We start from the raw sequence: 27,162 nt of genomic DNA on the forward strand, positions 1-27,162 counted from the left end.
CGTTATAACGTATAAGGTTATATAGTGATACGTTATGAGGTATAACGTTATATAATATTACTTTATGACGTACAACGTTAAATAGTGTTACGTTATAAAGTATAACGTTATATAATGGTACCATATAACGTATAACGTTATATAGTGTTACCATATAACGTATAATGTAATATAGTGTTACGATATAACGTATAACATTATATACTCTTACGTTATAACGTATAACGTTATATAGTGTTGCGTTATAAAGTATAACGTTATGTACTATTACGTTATGACGTTGTAACGACACATAGTGTTACGTTATAACGTATAACGCTATATAGTGGTACCATATAACGTATAACGTTATATAGTGTTACCATATAACGTATAACCTTATCTAGTGTTACCATATAACGTATAACGTTATATACGGTTACGATATAATGTATAACGTTATATAGTGTTACGTTATAAAGTATAACGTTACGTACTATTACATTATGACGAATAACGTTATATAGTGTTACGTTATAAAGTATAACGTTACGAACTATTACGTTATGACGTTGTAACGATACATAGTGTTACGTTATAACGTATAACGTTATATAGTGTTACGTTATAACGTATAACGTTATGCAGTGTTACTTTATAACGAATAACGTTATATACTATTACGTTATAACGTATAAGGTTATATAGTGATACGTTATGAGGTATAACGTTATATAATATTACTTTATGACGTACAACGTTAAATAGTGTTACGTTATAAAGTATAACGTTATATAATGGTACCATATAACGTATAACGTTATATAGTGTTACCATATAACGTATAATGTAATATAGTGTTACGATATAACGTATAACATTATATACTGTTACGCTATAACGTATAACGTTATATAGTGTTGTGTTATAAAGTATAACGTTACGTACTCTTACGTTATGACGTTGTAACGACACATAGTGTTACGTTATAACGTATAACGCTATATAGTGGTACCATATAACGTATAACGTTATATAGTGTTACCATATAACGTATAACCTTATCTAGTGTTACCATATAACGTTTAACGTTATATACGGTTACGATATAATGTATAACGTTATATAGTGTTACGTTATAAAGTATAACGTTACGTACTATTACATTATGACGTATAACGTTATATAGTGTTACGTTATAAAGTATAACGTTACGAAATATTACGTTATGACGTTGTAACGATACATAGTGTTACGTTATAACGTATAACGTTATATAGTGTTACGTTATAACGTATAACGTTATGTAGTGTTACTTTATAACGAATAACGTTATATACTATTACGTTATAACGTATAACGTTATATAGTGTTACGTTATGAGGTATAACGTTATATAATATTACTTTATGACGTATAACGTTAAATAGTGTTGCGTTATAAAGTATAACGTTATATAGTGGTACCATATAACGTATAACGTTATATAGTGTTACCATATAACGTATAATGTTATATAGTGTTACGATATAACGTATAACATTATATACTGTTACGTTATAACGTATAACGTTATATAGTGTTGCGTTATAAAGTATAACGTTACGTACTCTTACGTTATGACGTTGTAACGACACATAGTGTTACGTTATAACGTATAACGCTATATAGTGGTACCATATAACGTATAACGTTATATAGTGTTACCATATAACGTATAACCTTATCTAGTGTTACCATATAACGTATAACGTTATATACGGTTACGATATAATGTATAACGTTATATAGTGTTACGTTATAAAGTATAACGTTACGTACTATTACATTATGACGTATAACGTTATATAGTGTTACGTTAAAAAGTATAACGTTACGAACTATTACGTTATGACGTTGTAACGATACATAGTGTTACGTTATAACGTATAACGTTATATAGTGTTACGTTATAACGTATAACGTTATGTAGTGTTACTTTATAACGAATAACGTTATATACTATTACGTTATAACGTATAACGTTATATAGTGTTACGTTATGAGGTATAACGTTATATAATATTACTTTATGACGTATAACGTTAAATAGTGTTGCGTTATAAAGTATAACGTTATATAGTGGTACCATATAACGTATAACGTTATATAGTGTTACCATATAACGTATAATGTTATATAGTGTTACGATATAACGTATAACATTATATACTGTTACGTTATAACGTATAACGTTATATAGTGTTGCGTTATAAAGTATAACGTTACGTACTCTTACGTTATGACGTTGTAACGACACATAGTGTTACGTTATAACGTATAACGCTATATAGTGGTACCATATAACGTATAACGTTATATAGTGTTACCATATAACGTATAACCTTATCTAGTGTTACCATATAACGTATAACGTTATATACGGTTACGATATAATGTATAACGTTATATAGTGTTACGTTATAAAGTATAACGTTACGTACTATTACATTATGACGTATAACGTTATATAGTGTTACGTTAAAAAGTATAACGTTACGAACTATTACGTTATGACGTTGTAACGATACATAGTGTTACGTTATAACGTATAACGTTATATAGTGTTACGTTATAACGTATAACGTTATGTAGTGTTACTTTATAACGAATAACGTTATATACTATTACGTTATAACGTATAACGTTATATAGTGTTACGTTATGAGGTATAACGTTATATAATATTACTTTATGACGTATAACGTTAAATAGTGTTACGTTATAAAGTATAACGTTATATAGTGGTACCATATAACGTATAACGTTATATAGTGTTACCATATAACGTATAATGTAATATAGTGTTACGATATAACGTATAACATTATATACTCTTACGTTATAACGTATAACGTTATATAGTGTTGCGTTATAAAGTATAACGTTATGTACTATTACGTTATGACGTTGTAACGACACATAGTGTTACGTTATAACGTATAACGCTATATAGTGGTACCATATAACGTATAACGTTATATAGTGTTGCGTTATAAAGTATAACGTTATGTACTATTACGTTATGACGTTGTAACGACACATAGTGTTACGTTATAACGTATAACGCTATATAGTGGTACCATATAACGTATAACGTTATATAGTGTTACCATATAACGTATAACCTTATCTAGTGTTACGATATAACGTATAACATTATATACTGTTACGTTATAACGTATAACGTTATATAGTGTTGCGTTATAAAGTATAACGTTACGTACTCTTACGTTATGACGTTGTAACGACACATAGTGTTACGTTATTACGTATAACGCTATATAGTGGTACCATATAACGTATAACGTTATATAGTGTTACGTTATAACGTATAACGTTATGCAGTGTTACTTTATAACGAATAACGTTATATACTATTACGTTATAACGTATAAGGTTATATAGTGTTACGTTATGAGGTATAACGTTATATAATATTACTTTATGACATACAACGTTAAATAGTGTTACGTTATAAAGTATAACGTTATATAGTGGTACCATATAACGTATAACGTTATATAGTGTTACCATATAACGTATAATGTAATATAGTGTTACGATATAACGTATAACATTATATACTCTTACGTTATAACGTATAACGTTATATAGTGTTACGTTATAAAGTATAACGTTATGTACTATTACGTTATGACGTTGTAACGACACATAGTGTTACGTTATAACGTATAACGCTATATAGTGGTACCATATAACGTATAACGTTATATAGTGTTACCATATAACGTATAACCTTATCTAGTGTTACCATATAACGTATAACGTTATATACGGTTACGATATAATGTATAACGTTATATAGTGTTACGTTATAAAGTATAACGTTACGTACTATTACATTATGACGAATAACGTTATATAGTGTTACGTTATAAAGTATAACGTTACGAACTATTACGTTATGACGTTGTAACGATACATAGTGTTACGTTATAACGTATAACGTTATATAGTGTTACGTTATAACGTATAACGTTATGCAGTGTTACTTTATAACGAATAACGTTATATACTATTACGTTATAACGTATAAGGTTATATAGTGATACGTTATGAGGTATAACGTTATATAATATTACTTTATGACGTACAACGTTAAATAGTGTTACGTTATAAAGTATAACGTTATATAATGGTACCATATAACGTATAACGTTATATAGTGTTACCATATAACGTATAATGTAATATAGTGTTACGATATAACGTATAACATTATATACTCTTACGTTATAACGTATAACGTTATATAGTGTTGCGTTATAAAGTATAACGTTATGTACTATTACGTTATGACGTTGTAACGACACATAGTGTTACGTTATAACGTATAACGCTATATAGTGGTACCATATAACGTATAACGTTATATAGTGTTACCATATAACGTATAACCTTATCTAGTGTTACCATATAACGTATAACGTTATATACGGTTACGATATAATGTATAACGTTATATAGTGTTACGTTATAAAGTATAACGTTACGTACTATTACATTATGACGTATAACGTTATATAGTGTTATCATATAACGTATAACCTTATCTAGTGTTACCATATAACGTATAACGTTATATAGCGTTACGTTATTACGTATAACGTTATATAGTGTTACGTTATAACATATCACGTTATATAGTGTTACCATATAACGTATAACGTTATATAGTGTTACCATATAACGTATACCGGTATATAATGTTACCATATAACGTATGACGTTATATACTGTTGCGTTATAGCGTATAACGTTATATAGTGCTACGTTATAAAGTATAACGTTACGTACAATTACGTTATGACGTTGTAACGATACATAGTGTTACGTTATGAGGTATAACGTTATATAATATTACTTTATGACGTATAACGTTAAACAGTGTTACGTTATAACGTATAACGATATATAGTGGTACCATATAACGTATAACGTTATATAGTGTTACGTTCTAACTTATAACGTTATATAGTGTTACCACATAACGTATAACGGTCAATAATGTTACCATATAACGTATGACGTTATATACTGCTGCGTTATAACGTATAACGTTATATAGTGTTACGTTATAAAGTATAACGTTACGAACTATTACGTTATGACGTTGTAACGATACATAGTGTTACGTTATAACGTATAACGTTATATAGTGTTACGTTATAACGTATAACGTTATGTAGTGTTACTTTATAACGAATAACGTTATATACTATTACGTTATAACGTATAACGTTATATAGTGTTACGTTATGAGGTATAACGTTATATAATATTACTTTATGACGTATAACGTTAAATAGTGTTACGTTATAAAGTATAACGTTATATAGTGGTACCATATAACGTATAACGTTATATAGTGTTACCATATAACGTATAATGTTATATAGTGTTACGATATAACGTATAACATTATATACTGTTACGTTATAACGTATAACGTTATATAGTCTTGCGTTATAAAGTATAACGTTACGTACTATTACGTTATGACGTTGTAACGACACATAGTGTTACGTTATAACGTATAACGCTATATAGTGGTACCATATAACGTATAACGTTATATAGTGTTACCATATAACGTATAACCTTATCTAATGTTACCATATAACGTATAAAGTTATATACGGTTACGATATAATGTATAACGTTATATAGTGTTACGTTATAAAGTATAACGTTACGTACTATTACATTATGACGTATAACGTTATATAGTGTTACGTTATAAAGTATAACGTTACGAACTATTACGTTATGACGTTGTAACGATACATAGTGTTACGTTATATCGTATAACGTTATATAGTGTTACGATATAACGTATAACGTTATGTAGTGTTACTTTATAACGAATAACGTTATATACTATTACGTTATAACGTATAACGTTATATAGTGTTACGTTATGAGGTATAACGTTATATAATATTACTTTATGTCGTATAACGTTAAATAGTGTTACGTTATAAAGTATAACGTTATATAGTGGTACCATATAACGTATAAAGTTATATAGTGTTACCATATAACGTATAATGTTATATAGTGTTACGATATAACGTATAACATTATATACTGTTACGTTATAACGTATAACGTTATATAGTGTTGCGTTATAAAGTATAACGTTACGTACTATTACGTTATGACGTTGTAACGACACATAGTGTTACGTTATAACGTATAACGCTATATAGTGGTACCATATAACGTATAACGTTATATAGTGTTACCATATAACGTATAACCTTATCTAGTGTTACCATATAACGTATAACGTTATATACGGTTACGATATAATGTATAACGTTATATAGTGTTACGTTATAAAGTATAACGTTACGTACTATTACATTATGACGTATAACGTTATATAGTGTTACGTTATAACGTATAACGTTATATAGTGGTACCATATAACGTATAACGTTATATAGTGTTATCATATAACGTATGACCTTATCTAGTGTTACCATATAACGTATAACGTTATATAGCGTTACGTTATTACGTATAACGTAATATAGTGTTACGTTATAACGTATAACGTTATATAGTGTTACGTTATAACATATCACGTTATATAGTGTTACCATATAACGTATAACGTTATATAGTGTTACCATATAACGTATACCGGTATATAATGTTACCATATAACGTATGACGTTATATACTGTTGCGTTATAGCGTATAACGTTATATAGTGCTACGTTATAAAGTATAACGTTACGTACAATTACGTTATGACGTTGTAACGATACATAGTGTTACGTTATGAGGTATAACGTTATATAATATTACTTTATGACGTATAACGTTAAACAGTGTTACGTTATAACGTATATCGATATATAGTGGTACCATATAACGTATAACGTTATATAGTGTTACGTTCTAACTTATAACGTTATATAGTGTTACCACATAACGTATAACGGTCAATAATGTTACCATATAACGTATGACGTTATATACTGCTGCGTTATAACGTGTAACGTTATATAGTGTTACGTTATAAAGTATAACGTTACGAACTATTACGTTATGACGTTGTAACGATACATAGTGTTACGTTATAACGTATAACGTTATGTAGTGTTACTTTATAACGAATAACGTTATATACTATTACGTTATAACGTATAACGTTATATAGTGTTACGTTATGAGGTATAACGTTATATAATGTTACTTTATGACGTATAACGTTAAACAGTGTTACGTTATAACGTATATCGATATATAGTGGTACCATATAACGTATAACGTTATATAGTGTTACGTTCTAACTTATAACGTTATATAGTGTTACCACATAACGTATAACGGTCAATAATGTTACCATATAACGTATGACGTTATATACTGCTGCGTTATAACGTATAACGTTATATAGTGTTACGTTATAAAGTATAACGTTACGACCTATTACGTTATGACGTTGTAACGATACATAGTGTTACGTTATAACGTATTACGTTATATAGTGTTACGTTATAACGTATAACCTTATCTAGTGTTACCATATAACGTTTAACGTTATATACGGTTACGATATAATGTATAACGTTATATAGTGTTACGTTATAAAGTATAACGTTACGTACTATTACATTATGACGTATAACGTTATATAGTGTTACGTTATAAAGTATAACGTTACGAACTATTACGTTATGACGTTGTAACGATACATAGTGTTACGTTATAACGTATAACGTTATATAGTGTTACGTTATGAGGTATAACGTTATATAATATTACTTTATGACGTATAACGTTAAATAGTGTTACGTTATAAAGTATAACGTTATATAGTGGTACCATATAACGTATAACGTTATATAGTGTTACCATATAACGTATAATGTTATATAGTGTTACGATATAACGTATAACATTATATACTGTTACGTTATAACGTATAACGTTATATAGTGTTGCGTTATAAAGTATAACGTTACGTACTCTTACGTTATGACGTTGTAGCGACACATAGTGTTACGTTATAACGTATAACGCTATATAGTGGTACCAAATAACGTATAACGTTATATAGTGTTACCATATAACGTATAACCTTATCTAGTGTTACCATATAACGTATAACGTTATATACGGTTACGATATAATGTATAACGTTATATACTGTTACGTTATAAAGTATAACGTTACGTACTATTACATTATGACGTACAACGTTATATAGTGTTACGTTATAAAGTATAACGTTACGAACTATTACGTTATGACGTTGTAACGATACATAGTGTTACGTTATAACGTATAACGTTATATAGTGTTACGTTATAACGTATAACGTTATGTAGTGTTACTTTATAACGAATAACGTTATATACTATTACGTTATAACGTATAACGTTATATAGTGGTACCATATAACGTATAACGTTATATAGTGTTACCATATAACGTGTAACGTTATATAGTGTTACCATATAACGTGTAACGTTATATAGTGTTGCGTTATAAAGTATAACGTTTCGTACTATTACGTTATGACGTTGTAACGACACATAGTGTTACGTTATAACGTATAACGTTATAAGTGTTACGTTATAAAGTATAACGTTACGTACTATTACTTTATGACGTATAACGTTATATAGTGTTACGTTATAACGTATAACGTTATATAGTGGTACCATATAACGTATAACGTTATATAGTGTTACCATATAACGTGTAACGTTATATAGTGTTACCAAATAACGTGTAACGTTATATAGTGTTACCATATAACGTATACCGGTATATACTGTTACCATATACCGTATGACGTTATATACTGTTGCGTTATAGCGTATAACGTTATATAGTGCTACGTTATAAAGTATAACTTTACGAACAATTACGTTATGACGTTGTAACGATACATAGTGTAACGTTATATAGTGTTACCATATAACGTGTAACGTTATATAGTGTTACCATATAACGTATACCGGTATATAGTGTTACCATATAACGTATGACGTTATATACTGTTGCGTTATAGCGTATAACGTTATATAGTGCTACGTTATAAAGTATAACTTAACGAACAATTACGTTATGACGTTGTAACGATACATAGTGTTACGTTATAACGTATAACGTTATATAGTGTTACGTTATAACGTATAACGTTATGTAGTGTTACGTTATAACGAATAACGTTACATAGTGTTACGTTATAACGTATAACGTTATATAGTGTTACCATATAACGTATAACGTTATATAGTGTTACCATATAACGTATAACGTTATATAGTGTTACCATATAACGTACAACGGTATATAGTGTTACCATATAGCGTATGACGTTATATACTGTTGCGTTATAACGTATAACGTTATAAGTGTTACGTTATAAAGTATAACGTTACGTACTATTACTTTATGACGTATAACGTTATATAGTGTTACGTTATAACGTATAACGTTATATAGTGGTACCATATAATGTATAACGTTATATAGTGTTACCATATAACGTGTAACGTTATATAGTGTTACCATATAACGTATAACGTTATATAGTGTTACCATATAACGTATAACGGTATATAGTGTTACCATATAACGTATGACGTTATATACTGTTGCGTTATAACGTATAACGTTATATAGTGATACCATATAACGTATAACGTTATATAGTGTTACCATATAACGTATACCGGTATATAGTGTTACCATATAACGTATGACGTTATATACTGTTGCGTTATAGCGAATAACGTTATATAGTGCTACGTTATAAAGTATAACGTTACGAACAATTACGTTATGACGTTGTAACGATACATAGTGTTACGTTATAACGTATAACGTTATATAGTGTTACGTTATAACGTATAACGTTACATAGTGTTACGTTATAAGGTATAACGTTATATAGTGTTACCATATAACGTATAACGTTATATAGTGTTACCATATAACGTATAACGTTATATAGTGTTACCATATAACGTATAAAGTTATATAGTGTTACCATACAACGTATAACGTTATATAGTGTTACCATATAACGTATAACGGTATATAGTGTTACCATATAGCGTATGACGATATATACTGTTGCGTTATAACGTATAACGTTATAACTGTTACGTTATAAGGTATAACGTTACGTACTATTACTTTATGACGTATAACGTTATGTAGTGTTACGTTATAACGTATAACGTTATATAGTGGTACCATATAACGTATAACGTTATATAGTTGTACCATATAACGTATAACGTTATATAGTGTTAAGATATAACGTATAACATTATATACTATTACGTTATAACGTATAACGTTATATAGTGTTGCGTTATAAAGTATAACGTTTCGTACTATTACGTTATGACGTTGTAACGACACATAGTGTTACGTTATAAAGTATAACGTTACGTACTATTACGTTATGTCGTTGTAACGATTCATAGCGTTACGTTATAACGTATAATGTTATATAGTGTTACGTTATGAGGTATAGCGTTATATAATATTACCCTATGTCGTGTAACGTTACATAGTTTTAGGTTATAACGAAAACGTTATATAGTGTTACCATATAACTTATAACGTTATATAGTGTTACCATATAACGTATAACGTTATACAGTGTTACGTTCTAACTTATAACGTTATATAGTGTTACCATATAACGTATAACGGTATATAGTATTATCATGTAACGTATGACGTTATATACTGTTGCGTTATAACGTATAACGTTATAAGTGTTACGTTATAAAGTATAACGTCACGTACTATTACTTTATGACGTATAACGTTATATAGTGTTACGTTATAACGTATAACGTTATATAGTGGTACCGTATAACGTATAACGTTATATAGTGTTACCATATAACGTATAACGGTATATAGTGTTATCATGTAACGTATGACGTTATATACTGTTGCGTTATAACGTATAACGTTATATACTGTTGCGTTATAACGTATAACGTTACATAGTGTTACGTTATGAGGTATAACGTTATATAATATTACTTTATGTCGTGTAACGTTACATAGTTTTACGTTATAACGAATAACGTTATATAGTGTTACCATATAACTTATAACGTTATATAGTGTTACCATATAACGTATAACGGTATATAGTGTTACCATATAACGCATAATGTTATATAGTGTTACGATATAACGTATAACATTATATACTATTACGTTATAACGTATAACGTTATATAGTGTTGCGTTATAAAGTGTAACGTTTCGTACTATGACGTTATGACGTTGTAACGACACATAGTGTTACGTTATAAAGTATAACGTTACGTACTATTACTTTATGACGTATAACGTTATATAGTGTTACGTTATAACGTATAATGTTATATAGTGGTACCATATAACGTATAACGTTATATAGTGTTACCATATAACGTGTAACGTTATATAGTGTTACCATATAACGTATAACGTTATATATTGTTACCATATAACGTATAACGTTATATAGTGTTACGTTATAACGTATAACGTTATATAGTGGTACCATATAACGTATAGCGTTATATAGAGTTACCATATAACGTATAACGGTATATAGTGTTACCATATAACGTATGACGTTATATACTGTTGCGTTATAACGTATAACGTTATATAGTGATACAATATAACGTATAACGTTATATAGTGTTACCATATAACGTATACCGGTATATAGTGTTACCATATAACGTATGACGTTATATACTGTTGCGTTATAGCGTATAACGTTATATAGCGCTACGTTATAAAGTATAACGTTACGAACAATTACGTTATGACGTTGTAACGATACATAGTGTTACGCTTTAACGTATAACGTTATATAGTGTTACGTTATAACGTATAACGTTACATAGTGTTACGTTATAACGTATAACGTTATATAGTGTTACCATATAACGTATAACGTTATATATTGTTACCATATAACGTATAACGTTATATAGTGTTACGTTATAACGTATAACGTTATATAGTGGTACCATATAACGTATAACGTTATATAGTGGTACCATATAACGTATAACGTTATATAGTGTTACGATCTAACTTATAACGTTATATAGTGTTACCATATAACGTATAACGTTATATAGTGTTACCATATAACGTACAACGGTATATAGTGTTACCATATAGCGTATGACGTTATATACTGTTGCGTTATAACGTATAACGTTATAAGTGTTACGTTATAAAGTATAACATTACGTACTATTACTTTATGACGTATAACGTTATATAGTGTTACGTTATAACGTATAACGTTATATAGTGGTACCATATAACGTATAACGTTACATACTGTTACGTTATAACGTATAACGTTATATAGTGTTACCATATAACGTATACCGGTATATAGTGTTACGATATAACGTATAACATTATATACTGTTACGTTATAACGTATAACGTTATATAGTGTTGCGTTATAAAGTATAACGTTACGTACTATTACGTTATGACGTTGTAACGACACATAGTGTTACCATATAACGTATGACGTTATATACCGTTGCGTTATAACGTGTAACGTTATATAGTGTTACGTTATAAAGCATAACGTTACGTACTATTACGTTATGTCGTTGTAACGATTCATAGCGTTACGTTATAACGCATAACGTTATATAGTGTTACGTTATGAGGTATAACGTTATATAATATTACTTTATGACGTATAACGTTAAACAGCGTTACGTTATAACGTATAACGTTATATAGTGGTACCATATAACGTATAACGTTATATAGTGGTACCATATAACGTATAACGTTACATAGTGTTACCATATAACGTGTAACGTTATATAGTGTTACCATATAACGTATAACGGTATATAGTGTTACCATATAACGCATAATGTTATATAGTGTTACGATATAACGTATAACATTATATACTATTACGTTATAACGTATAACGTTATATAGTGTTGCGTTATAAAGTATAACGTTTCGTACTATTACGTTATGACGTTGTAACGACACATAGTGTTACGTTATAACGTATAACGTTATAAGCGTTACGTTATAAAGTATAACGTTACGTACTATTACTTTATGACGTATAACGTTAAACAGTGTTACGTTATAACGTATAACGTTATATAGTGGTACCATATAACGTATAACGTTATATAGTGTTACCATATAACGTGTAACGTTATATAGTGTTACCATATAACATATAACGTTATATAGTGTTACCATATAACGTATAACGGTATATAGTGTTACCATATAACGTATGACGTTATATACTGTTGCGTTATAACGTATAACGTTATATAGTGATACCATATAACGTATAACGTCATGTAGTGTTACCATATAACGTATACCGGTATATAGTGTTACCATATAACGTATGACGTTATATACTGTTGCGTTATAGCGTATAACGTTATATAGTGCTACGTTATAAAGTATAACGTTACGTACTCTTACGTTATGACGTTGTAACGACACATAGTGTTACGTTATAACGTATAACGCTATATAGTGGTACCATATAACGTATAACGTTATATAGTGTTACCATATAACGTATAACCTTATCTAGTGTTACCATATAACGTATAACGTTATATACGGTTACGATATAATGTATAACGTTATATAGTGTTACGTTATAAAGTATAACGTTACGTACTATTACATTATGACGTATAACGTTATATAGTGTTACGTTAAAAAGTATAACGTTACGAACTATTACGTTATGACGTTGTAACGATACATAGTGTTACGTTATAACGTATAACGTTATATAGTGTTACGTTATAACGTATAACGTTATGTAGTGTTACTTTATAACGAATAACGTTATATACTATTACGTTATAACGTATAACGTTATATAGTGTTACGTTATGAGGTATAACGTTATATAATATTACTTTATGACGTATAACGTTAAATAGTGTTACGTTATAAAGTATAACGTTATATAGTGGTACCATATAACGTATAACGTTATATAGTGTTACCATATAACGTATAATGTAATATAGTGTTACGATATAACGTATAACATTATATACTCTTACGTTATAACGTATAACGTTATATAGTGTTGCGTTATAAAGTATAACGTTATATACTATTACGTTATGACGTTGTAACGACACATAGTGTTACGTTATAACGTATAACGCTATATAGTGGTACCATATAACGTATAACGTTATATAGTGTTGCGTTATAAAGTATAACGTTATGTACTATTACGTTATGACGTTGTAACGACACATAGTGTTACGTTATAACGTATAACGCTATATAGTGGTACCATATAACGTATAACGTTATATAGTGTTACCATATAACGTATAACCTTATCTAGTGTTACGATATAACGTATAACATTATATACTGTTACGTTATAACGTATAACGTTATATAGTGTTGCGTTATAAAGTATAACGTTACGTACTCTTACGTTATGACGTTGTAACGACACATAGTGTTACGTTATTACGTATAACGCTATATAGTGGTACCATATAACGTATAACGTTATATAGTGTTACGTTATAACGTATAACGTTATGCAGTGTTACTTTATAACGAATAACGTTATATACTATTACGTTATAACGTATAAGGTTATATAGTGTTACGTTATGAGGTATAACGTTATATAATATTACTTTATGACATACAACGTTAAATAGTGTCACGTTATAAAGTATAACGTTATATAGTGGTACCATATAACGTATAACGTTATATAGTGTTACCATATAACGTATAATGTAATATAGTGTTACGATATAACGTATAACATTATATACTCTTACGTTATAACGTATAACGTTATATAGTGTTACGTTATAAAGTATAACGTTATGTACTATTACGTTATGACGTTGTAACGACACATAGTGTTACGTTATAACGTATAACGCTATATAGTGGTACCATATAACGTATAACGTTATATAGTGTTACCATATAACGTATAACCTTATCTAGTGTTACCATATAACGTATAACGTTATATACGGTTACGATATAATGTATAACGTTATATAGTGTTACGTTATAAAGTATAACGTTACGTACTATTACATTATGACGAATAACGTTATATAGTGTTACGTTATAAAGTATAACGTTACGAACTATTACGTTATGACGTTGTAACGATACATAGTGTTACGTTATAACGTATAACGTTATATAGTGTTACGTTATAACGTATAACGTTATGCAGTGTTACTTTATAACGAATAACGTTATATACTATTACGTTATAACGTATAAGGTTATATAGTGATACGTTATGAGGTATAACGTTATATAATATTACTTTATGACGTACAACGTTAAATAGTGTTACGTTATAAAGTATAACGTTATATAATGGTACCATATAACGTATAACGTTATATAGTGTTACCATATAACGTATAATGTAATATAGTGTTACGATATAACGTATAACATTATATACTCTTACGTTATAACGTATAACGTTATATAGTGTTGCGTTATAAAGTATAACGTTATGTACTATTACGTTATGAAGTTGTAACGACACATAGTGTTACGTTATAACGTATAACGCTATATAGTGGTACCATATAACGTATAACGTTATATAGTGTTACCATATAACGTATAACCTTATCTAGTGTTACCATATAACGTATAACGTTATATACGGTTACGATATAATGTATAACGTTATATAGTGTTACGTTATAAAGTATAACGTTACGTACTATTACATTATGACGTATAACGTTATATAGTGTTATCATATAACGTATAACCTTATCTAGTGTTACCATATAACGTATAACGTTATATAGCGTTACGTTATTACGTATAACGTTATATAGTGTTACGTTATAACGTATAACGTTATATAGTGTTACGTTATAACATATCACGTTATATAGTGTTACCATATAACGTATAACGTTATATAGTGTTACCATATAACGTATACCGGTATATAATGTTACCATATAACGTATGACGTTATATACTGTTGCGTTATAGCGTATAACGTTATATAGTGCTACGTTATAAAGTATAACGTTACGTACAATTACGTTATGACGTTGTAACGATACATAGTGTTACGTTATGAGGTATAACGTTATATAATATTACTTTATGACGTATAACGTTAAACAGTGTTACGTTATAACGTATAACGATATATAGTGGTACCATATAACGTATAACGTTATATAGTGTTACGTTCTAACTTATAACGTTATATAGTGTTACCACATAACGTATAACGGTCAATAATGTTACCATATAACGTATGACGTTATATACTGCTGCGTTATAACGTATAACGTTATATAGTGTTACGTTATAAAGTATAACGTTACGAACTATTACGTTATGACGTTGTAACGATACATAGTGTTACGTTATAACGTATAACGTTATATAGTGTTACGTTATAACGTATAACGTTATGTAGTGTTACTTTATAACGAATAACGTTATATACTATTACGTTATAACGTATAACGTTATATAGTGTTACGTTATGAGGTATAACGTTATATAATATTACTTTATGACGTATAACGTTAAATAGTGTTACGTTATAAAGTATAACGTTATATAGTGGTACCATATAACGTATAACGTTATATAGTGTTACCATATAACGTATAATGTTATATAGTGTTACGATATAACGTATAACATTATATACTGTTACGTTATAACGTATAACGTTATATAGTCTTGCGTTATAAAGTATAACGTTACGTACTATTACGTTATGACGTTGTAACGACACATAGTGTTACGTTATAACGTATAACGCTATATAGTGGTACCATATAACGTATAACGTTATATAGTGTTACCATATAACGTATAACCTTATCTAATGTTACCATATAACGTATAAAGTTATATACGGTTACGATATAATGTATAACGTTATATAGTGTTACGTTATAAAGTATAACGTTACGTACTATTACATTATGACGTATAACGTTATATAGTGTTACGTTATAAAGTATAACGTTACGAACTATTACGTTATGACGTTGTAACGATACATAGTGTTACGTTATATCGTATAACGTTATATAGTGTTACGATATAACGTATAACGTTATGTAGTGTTACTTTATAACGAATAACGTTATATACTATTACGTTATAACGTATAACGTTATATAGTGTTACGTTATGAGGTATAACGTTATATAATATTACTTTATGTCGTATAACGTTAAATAGTGTTACGTTATAAAGTATAACGTTATATAGTGGTACCATATAACGTATAAAGTTATATAGTGTTACCATATAACGTATAATGTTATATAGTGTTACGATATAACGTATAACATTATATACTGTTACGTTATAACGTATAACGTTATATAGTGTTGCGTTATAAAGTATAACGTTACGTACTATTACGTTATGACGTTGTAACGACACATAGTGTTACGTTATAACGTATAACGCTATATAGTGGTACCATATAACGTATAACCTTATCTAGTGTTACCATATAACGTATAACGTTATATACGGTTACGATATAATGTATAACGTTATATAGTGTTACGTTATAAAGTATAACGTTACGTACTATTACATTATGACGTATAACGTTATATAGTGTTACGTTATAACGTATAACGTTATATAGTGGTACCATATAACGTATAACGTTATATAGTGTTATCATATAACGTATGACCTTATCTAGTGTTACCATATAACGTATAACGTTATATAGCGTTACGTTATTACGTATAACGTAATATAGTGTTACGTTATAACGTATAACGTTATATAGTGTTACGTTATAACATATCACGTTATATAGTGTTACCATATAACGTATAACGTTATATAGTGTTACCATATAACGTATACCGGTATATAATGTTACCATATAACGTATGACGTTATATACTGTTGCGTTATAGCGTATAACGTTATATAGTGCTACGTTATAAAGTATAACGTTACGTACAATTACGTTATGACGTTGTAACGATACATAGTGTTACGTTATGAGGTATAACGTTATATAATATTACTTTATGACGTATAACGTTAAACAGTGTTACGTTATAACGTATATCGATATATAGTGGTACCATATAACGTATAACGTTATATAGTGTTACGTTCTAACTTATAACGTTATATAGTGTTACCACATAACGTATAACGGTCAATAATGTTACCATATAACGTATGACGTTATATACTGCTGCGTTATAACGTGTAACGTTATATAGTGTTACGTTATAAAGTATAACGTTACGAACTATTACGTTATGACGTTGTAACGATACATAGTGTTACGTTATAACGTATAACGTTATGTAGTGTTACTTTATAACGAATAACGTTATATACTATTACGTTATAACGTATAACGTTATATAGTGTTACGTTATGAGGTATAACGTTATATAATGTTACTTTATGACGTATAACGTTAAACAGTGTTACGTTATAACGTATATCGATATATAGTGGTACCATATAACGTATAACGTTATATAGTGTTACGTTCTAACTTATAACGTTATATAGTGTTACCACATAACGTATAACGGTCAATAATGTTACCATATAACGTATGACGTTATATACTGCTGCGTTATAACGTATAACGTTATATAGTGTTACGTTATAAAGTATAACGTTACGACCTATTACGTTATGACGTTGTAACGATACATAGTGTTACGTTATAACGTATTACGTTATATAGTGTTACGTTATAACGTATAACCTTATCTAGTGTTACCATATAACGTTTAACGTTATATACGGTTACGATATAATGTATAACGTTATATAGTGTTACGTTATAAAGTATAACGTTACGTACTATTACATTATGACGTATAACGTTATATAGTGTTACGTTATAAAGTATAACGTTACGAACTATTACGTTATGACGTTGTAACGATACATAGTGTTACGTTATAACGTATAACGTTATATAGTGTTACGTTATGAGGTATAACGTTATATAATATTACTTTATGACGTATAACGTTAAATAGTGTTACGTTATAAAGTATAACGTTATATAGTGGTACCATATAACGTATAACGTTATATAGTGTTACCATATAACGTATAATGTTATATAGTGTTACGATATAACGTATAACATTATATACTGTTACGTTATAACGTATAACGTTATATAGTGTTGCGTTATAAAGTATAACGTTACGTACTCTTACGTTATGACGTTGTAGCGACACATAGTGTTACGTTATAACGTATAACGCTATATAGTGGTACCATATAACGTATAACGTTATATAGTGTTACCATATAACGTATAACCTTATCTAGTGTTACCATATAACGTATAACGTTATATACGGTTACGATATAATGTATAACGTTATATACTGTTACGTTATAAAGTATAACGTTACGTACTATTACATTATGACGTACAACGTTATATAGTGTTACGTTATAAAGTATAACGTTACGAACTATTACGTTATGACGTTGTAACGATACATAGTGTTACGTTATAACGTATAACGTTATATAGTGTTACGTTATAACGTATAACGTTATGTAGTGTTACTTTATAACGAATAACGTTATATACTATTACGTTATAACGTATAACGTTATATAGTGGTACCATATAACGTATAACGTTATATAGTGTTACCATATAACGTGTAACGTTATATAGTGTTACCATATAACGTGTAACGTTATATAGTTATAAGTTATAGTTGCGTTATAAAGTATAACGTTTCGTACTATTACGTTATGACGTTGTAACGACACATAGTGTTACGTTATAACGTATAACGTTATAAGTGTTACGTTATAAAGTATAACGTTACGTACTATTACTTTATGACGTATAACGTTATATAGTGTTACGTTATAACGTATAACGTTATATAGTGGTACCATATAACGTATAACGTTATATAGTGTTACCATATAACGTGTAACGTTATATAGTGTTACCAAATAACGTGTAACGTTATATAGTGTTACCATATAACGTATACCGGTATATACTGTTACCATATACCGTATGACGTTATATACTGTTGCGTTATAGCGTATAACGTTATATAGTGCTACGTTATAAAGTATAACTTTACGAACAATTACGTTATGACGTTGTAACGATACATAGTGTAACGTTATATAGTGTTACCATATAACGTGTAACGTTATATAGTGTTACCATATAACGTATACCGGTATATAGTGTTACCATATAACGTATGACGTTATATACTGTTGCGTTATAGCGTATAACGTTATATAGTGCTACGTTATAAAGTATAACTTAACGAACAATTACGTTATGACGTTGTAACGATACATAGTGTTACGTTATAACGTATAACGTTATATAGTGTTACGTTATAACGTATAACGTTATGTAGTGTTACGTTATAACGAATAACGTTACATAGTGTTACGTTATAACGTATAACGTTATATAGTGTTACCATATAACGTATAACGTTATATAGTGTTACCATATAACGTATAACGTTATATAGTGTTACCATATAACGTACAACGGTATATAGTGTTACCATATAGCGTATGACGTTATATACTGTTGCGTTATAACGTATAACGTTATAAGTGTTACGTTATAAAGTATAACGTTACGTACTATTACTTTATGACGTATAACGTTATATAGTGTTACGTTATAACGTATAACGTTATATAGTGGTACCATATAATGTATAACGTTATATAGTGTTACCATATAACGTGTAACGTTATATAGTGTTACCATATAACGTATAACGTTATATAGTGTTACCATATAACGTATAACGGTATATAGTGTTACCATATAACGTATGACGTTATATACTGTTGCGTTATAACGTATAACGTTATATAGTGATACCATATAACGTATAACGTTATATAGTGTTACCATATAACGTATACCGGTATATAGTGTTACCATATAACGTATGACGTTATATACTGTTGCGTTATAGCGAATAACGTTATATAGTGCTACGTTATAAAGTATAACGTTACGAACAATTACGTTATGACGTTGTAACGATACATAGTGTTACGTTATAACGTATAACGTTATATAGTGTTACGTTATAACGTATAACGTTACATAGTGTTACGTTATAAGGTATAACGTTATATAGTGTTACCATATAACGTATAACGTTATATAGTGTTACCATATAACGTATAACGTTATATAGTGTTACCATATAACGTATAACGTTATATAGTGTTACCATACAACGTATAACGTTATATAGTGTTACCATATAACGTATAACGGTATATAGTGTTACCATATAGCGTATGACGATATATACTGTTGCGTTATAACGTATAACGTTATAACTGTTACGTTATAAGGTATAACGTTACGTACTATTACTTTATGACGTATAACGTTATGTAGTGTTACGTTATAACGTATAACGTTATATAGTGGTACCATATAACGTATAACGTTATATAGTTGTACCATATAACGTATAACGTTATATAGTGTTAAGATATAACGTATAACATTATATACTATTACGTTATAACGTATAACGTTATATAGTGTTGCGTTATAAAGTATAACGTTTCGTACTATTACGTTATGACGTTGTAACGACACATAGTGTTACGTTATAAAGTATAACGTTACGTACTATTACGTTATGTCGTTGTAACGATTCATAGCGTTACGTTATAACGTATAATGTTATATAGTGTTACGTTATGAGGTATAGCGTTATATAATATTACCCTATGTCGTGTAACGTTACATAGTTTTAGGTTATAACGAAAACGTTATATAGTGTTACCATATAACTTATAACGTTATATAGTGTTACCATATAACGTATAACGTTATACAGTGTTACGTTCTAACTTATAACGTTATATAGTGTTACCATATAACGTATAACGGTATATAGTATTATCATGTAACGTATGACGTTATATACTGTTGCGTTATAACGTATAACGTTATAAGTGTTACGTTATAAAGTATAACGTCACGTACTATTACTTTATGACGTATAACGTTATATAGTGTTACGTTATAACGTATAACGTTATATAGTGGTACCGTATAACGTATAACGTTATATAGTGGTACCATATAACGTATAACGTTATATGGTGTTACGTTCTAACTTATAACGTTATATAGTGTTACCATATAACGTATAACGGTATATAGTGTTATCATGTAACGTATGACGTTATATACTGTTGCGTTATAACGTATAACGTTATATACTGTTGCGTTATAACGTATAACGTTATATAGTGTTACGTTATAAAGTATAACGTTACGTACTATTACGTTATGTCGTTGTAACGATTCATAGCGTTACGTTATAACGTATAACGTTATATGGTGTTACGTTATAAAGTATAACGTTACGTGCTATTACGTTATGTCGTTGTAACGATTCATAGCGTTACGTTATAACGTATAACGTTACATAGTGTTACGTTATGAGGTATAACGTTATATAATATTACTTTATGTCGTGTAACGTTACATAGTTTTACGTTATAACGAATAACGTTATATAGTGTTACCATATAACTTATAACGTTATATAGTGTTACCATATAACGTATAACGGTATATAGTGTTACCATATAACGCATAATGTTATATAGTGTTACGATATAACGTATAACATTATATACTATTACGTTATAACGTATAACGTTATATAGTGTTGCGTTATAAAGTGTAACGTTTCGTACTATGACGTTATGACGTTGTAACGACACATAGTGTTACGTTATAAAGTATAACGTTACGTACTATTACTTTATGACGTATAACGATATATAGTGTTACGTTATAACGTATAATGTTATATAGTGGTACCATATAACGTATAACGTTATATAGTGTTACCATATAACGTGTAACGTTATATAGTGTTACCATATAACGTATAACGTTATATATTGTTACCATATAACGTATAACGTTATATAGTGTTACGTTATAACGTATAACGTTATATAGTGGTACCATATAACGTATAGCGTTATATAGAGTTACCATATAACGTATAACGGTATATAGTGTTACCATATAACGTATGACGTTATATACTGTTGCGTTATAACGTATAACGTTATATAGTGATACAATATAACGTATAACGTTATATAGTGTTACCATATAACGTATACCGGTATATAGTGTTACCATATAACGTATGACGTTATATACTGTTGCGTTATAGCGTATAACGTTATATAGCGCTACGTTATAAAGTATAACGTTACGAACAATTACGTTATGACGTTGTAACGATACATAGTGTTACGCTTTAACGTATAACGTTATATAGTGTTACGTTATAACGTATAACGTTACATAGTGTTACGTTATAACGTATAACGTTATATAGTGTTACCATATAACGTATAACGTTATATATTGTTACCATATAACGTATAACGTTATATAGTGTTACGTTATAACGTATAACGTTATATAGTGGTACCATATAACGTATAACGTTATATAGTGTTACGATCTAACTTATAACGTTATATAGTGTTACCATATAACGTATAACGTTATATAGTGTTACCATATAACGTACAACGGTATATAGTGTTACCATATAGCGTATGACGTTATATACTGTTGCGTTATAACGTATAACGTTATAAGTGTTACGTTATAAAGTATAACATTACGTACTATTACTTTATGACGTATAACGTTATATAGTGTTACGTTATAACGTATAACGTTATATAGTGGTACCATATAACGTATAACGTTACATACTGTTACGTTATAACGTATAACGTTATATAGTGTTACCATATAACGTATACCGGTATATAGTGTTACGATATAACGTATAACATTATATACTGTTACGTTATAACGTATAACGTTATATAGTGTTGCGTTATAAAGTATAACGTTACGTACTATTACGTTATGACGTTGTAACGACACATAGTGTTACCATATAACGTATGACGTTATATACCGTTGCGTTATAACGTGTAACGTTATATAGTGTTACGTTATAAAGCATAACGTTACGTACTATTACGTTATGTCGTTGTAACGATTCATAGCGTTACGTTATAACGCATAACGTTATATAGTGTTACGTTATGAGGTATAACGTTATATAATATTACTTTATGACGTATAACGTTAAACAGCGTTACGTTATAACGTATAACGTTATATAGTGGTACCATATAACGTATAACGTTATATAGTGGTACCATATAACGTATAACGTTACATAGTGTTACCATATAACGTGTAACGTTATATAGTGTTACCATATAACGTATAACGGTATATAGTGTTACCATATAACGCATAATGTTATATAGTGTTACGATATAACGTATAACATTATATACTATTACGTTATAACGTATAACGTTATATAGTGTTGCGTTATAAAGTATAACGTTTCGTACTATTACGTTATGACGTTGTAACGACACATAGTGTTACGTTATAACGTATAACGTTATAAGCGTTACGTTATAAAGTATAACGTTACGTACTATTACTTTATGACGTATAACGTTAAACAGTGTTACGTTATAACGTATAACGTTATATAGTGGTACCATATAACGTATAACGTTATATAGTGTTACCATATAACGTGTAACGTTATATAGTGTTACCATATAACATATAACGTTATATAGTGTTACCATATAACGTATAACGGTATATAGTGATACCATATAACGTATAACGTCATGTAGTGTTACCATATAACGTATACCGGTATATAGTGTTACCATATAACGTATGACGTTATATACTGTTGCGTTATAGCGTATAACGTTATATAGTGCTACGTTATAAAGTATAACGTAACGAACAATTACGTTATGACGTTGTAACGATACATAGTGTTACGTTATAACGTATAACGTTATATAGTGGTACCATATAACGTATAACGTTATATAGTGGTACCATATAACGTATACCGGTATATAGTGTTACCATATAACGTATGACGTTATATACTGTTGCGTTATAGCGTATAACGTTATATAGTGCTACGTTATAAAGTATAACGTTACGTACAATTACGTTATGACGTTGTAACGATACATAGTGTTACGTTATAACGTATAACGTTAAATAGTGTTACGTTATAACGTATAACGTTACATAGTGTTACGTTATAACGTATAACGTTATATAGTGTTACCATATAACGTATAACGTTATATAGTGTTACCATATAACGTACAACGGTGGATAGTGTTACCATATAGCGTATGACGTTATATACTGTTGCGTTATAACGTATAACGTTATAAGTGTTACGTTATAAAGTATAACGTTACGTACTATTACTTTATGACGTATAACGTTATATAGTGTTACGTTATAACGTATAACGTTATATAGTGGTACCATATAACGTATAACGTTATATAGTGGTACCATATAACGTATAGCGTTATATAGTGGTACCATATAACGTATACCGGTATATAGTGTTACCATATAACGTATGACGTTATATACTGTTGCGTTATAGCGTATAACGTTATATAGTGCTACGTTATAAAGTATAACGTAACGAACAATTACGTTATGACGTTGTAACGATACATAGTGTTACGTTATAACGTATAACGTTATGTAGTGTTACGTTATAACGAATAACGTTACATAGTGTTACGTTATAACGTATAACGTTATATAGTGTTACCATATAACGTATAACGTTATATAGTGTTACCATATAACGTATAAGGTTATATAGTGTTACCATATAACGTATAACGTTATATAGTGTTACCATATAACGTATAACGTTATATAGTGTTACCATATAACGTACAACGGTATATAGTGTTACCATATAACGTATGACGTTATATAGTGTTACGTTCTAACTTATAACGTTATATAGTGTTACCATATAACGTATAACGGTATATAGTATTATCATGTAACGTATGACGTTATATACTGTTGCGTTATAACGTATAACGTTATAAGTGTTACGTTATAAAGTATAACGTCACGTACTATTACTTTATGACGTATAACGTTATATAGTGTTACGTTATAACGTATAACGTTATATAGTGGTACCGTATAACGTATAACGTTATATAGTGGTACCATATAACGTATAACGTTATATGGTGTTACGTTCTAACTTATAACGTTATATAGTGTTACCATATAACGTATAACGGTATATAGTGTTATCATGTAACGTATGACGTTATATACTGTTGCGTTATAACGTATAACGTTATACACTGTTGCGTTATAACGTATAACGTTATAAGTGTTACGTTATAAAGTATAACGTCACGTACTATTACTTTATGACGTATAACGTTATATAGTGTTACGTTATAACGTATAACGTTATATAGTGGTACCGTATAACGTATAACGTTATATAGTGTTACCATATAACGTATAACGTTATATAGTGTTACCATATAACGTATAACGTTATATAGTGTTACCATACAACGTATAACGTTATATAGTGTTACCATATAACGTATAACGGTATATAGTGTTACCATATAGCGTATGACGATATATACTGTTGCGTTATAACGTATAACGTTATAACTGTTACGTTATAAGGTATAACGTTACGTACTATTACTTTATGACGTATAACGTTATGTAGTGTTACGTTATAACGTATAACGTTATATAGTGGTACCATATAACGTATAACGTTATATAGTTGTACCATATAACGTATAACGTTATATAGTGTTAAGATATAACGTATAACATTATATACTATTACGTTATAACGTATAACGTTATATAGTGTTGCGTTATAAAGTATAACGTTTCGTACTATTACGTTATGACGTTGTAACGACACATAGTGTTACGTTATAAAGTATAACGTTACGTACTATTACGTTATGTCGTTGTAACGATTCATAGCGTTACGTTATAACGTATAATGTTATATAGTGTTACGTTATGAGGTATAGCGTTATATAATATTACCCTATGTCGTGTAACGTTACATAGTTTCAGGTTAC

Source organism: Bombus affinis, chromosome 3 (genome assembly GCF_024516045.1).
Source record: "Bombus affinis isolate iyBomAffi1 chromosome 3, iyBomAffi1.2, whole genome shotgun sequence".
In the NCBI taxonomy this organism is placed as follows: domain Eukaryota; kingdom Metazoa; phylum Arthropoda; class Insecta; order Hymenoptera; family Apidae; genus Bombus; species Bombus affinis.